The sequence below is a fragment of the Gavialis gangeticus genome, unplaced genomic scaffold (genome assembly GCF_001723915.1).
Source record: "Gavialis gangeticus isolate Ggan-Ray unplaced genomic scaffold, GavGan_comp1, whole genome shotgun sequence".
NCBI classification, from domain to species: domain Eukaryota; kingdom Metazoa; phylum Chordata; order Crocodylia; family Gavialidae; genus Gavialis; species Gavialis gangeticus.
Window position 1 is genome coordinate 25,929,923 of NW_017729006.1, and position 1,632 is coordinate 25,931,554.

Genomic DNA, 1,632 nt, shown 5'->3' on the forward strand with positions numbered 1-1,632 from the left:
TTTTTTTTTTTTTTTTTTAACTGAGTGCTGAAAACCGGACCAAGGGCATACTTAATCAGATCCAGCAGCCCATCACCACTGTTGAGCATTTTCCTCTCCTTGAACATTAAGATAAATAGTCAGTCTTTTACCAGTTGAAGTTTTCAACTTCATAGTTCTAAGACAGCTGTTCTCAATCTCTTCAGACTGAACGCACTTCTGGGTAAATGCCCTCTCTCACTTTCACCTGTTTTCTGACCACAGTAAAATAATACAGCAATTCTTCCACTTCAGCGAACTCAGAAGGACCAAAACAGGTCAGAACATTTTTAACACTATGGATTCCTATTTGAAATCTCTGGGTTTACCTCGTGAATTATATCTGCACACCTCGCAGTGCTACCCCATGACACCCCTTAAGGAATCTCAAGGCAACTCCAGGTGCCACAGACCCTGCTTGAGAATCACGTCTCTAGGAGTTAACGGCCTCCATCACAACCCCTTATCTCAAGTAGTGAAATAAGAACAAAACAAAAATGCCTAAACACCCTGAAGTATTCAAATTGGATTCAGCTACTTATGCTGCTGTCAATCCTGCATTAAAAGTGATATACTCTGAAGAACTAGACAGTTGGAGGTAATATTCAGTCACAAATTTACAAAAGCTAAAATACCTCATTCTTTGTTTAGCAACAGCTGCATCAACTTAGGCCTCTTGATGACATACCCCAATTTCAAAAGCCTCCTTCAGAAAATACTGAATAGCAAATAGCAAAATGCCACTCCTTATTTTGGTTCCATCTTGTAAGATGTTATGCTACTTTGAAGAACTGCCCTCCTGCCTCCAGAAGTCAAAACAATGAATTGCCATCAGGCAAAGAAAGACCAGACCTTGCGCAGACCCTTACCATCTGGGTCCAGAAGTTAACTGTTTTACATAACGAATGTAAACAGGATGTTTTGCATAATTTTCCTTTAAAAAAAAAAATCAGCTTTCATATGACATGCCTCAGGTTTTCAAGGAGATGCTCTGTAACTGCCACATTTCCCCAAATGCTAAATCCTGCAACCTGAATAAAGTCAGGAAAGCGATAAGGCTTCTCAGGAGATTGTCATTATTGCCCGACCTTCTCAGTATGATCTCTGAAGAGATGAAGCTAAACATTCAAAACAAGCTTTCCAATATGGGGTGATTTGATGAAGCAGCAGAAAGAGCTGCCCCCATTTCCTTGGCGGGTCACCCCACAAAGGCCCAGGAGAGTTGCAGACAGACACTGCATCTCTGTTGTGCTAAAATCGAACCCAAACGCCAGCTCCAGGCCGGGTGAGGCAAGCAGCAGCACTGCATGCAGGGAGCCCTGGGGAAACGGCGCCTGACGTTTCTACCAGGCAGGCTAGAGATTTAAAAAACTGCACGGGGGGGGAGAACCACCCAGGACCACCCTCCACCCCGCCGCCTTCCACGGGTTCAAAACCTGCGGCTCTCAGGTCCTAGTTCCCTTCAAAAACCAGGCCAGGCACCCCCGCACTGCAGAGGCGGGCGGGGGAAGGGGCCGCGCTGCCTGCCGCCGACGAGGCCCCTCCCCGCCGCCTCCGGATCCGGCAGCACCGGGCAGGGCCCAGCCCCCACCACTGTGACGCCTCCTGCCCGCG

At 47.0% G+C, this 1,632-nt stretch overlaps 1 protein-coding gene across 2 annotated transcripts in view; it reads right to left on the minus strand.

The window, feature by feature from the left end:
* The window catches only part of KBTBD2 (kelch repeat and BTB domain containing 2), an 18,165-nt gene that overhangs the window by 16,191 nt on the left and 342 nt on the right, over positions 1-1,632 (minus strand). The gene's annotated exons all lie outside the window — the stretch shown is intronic.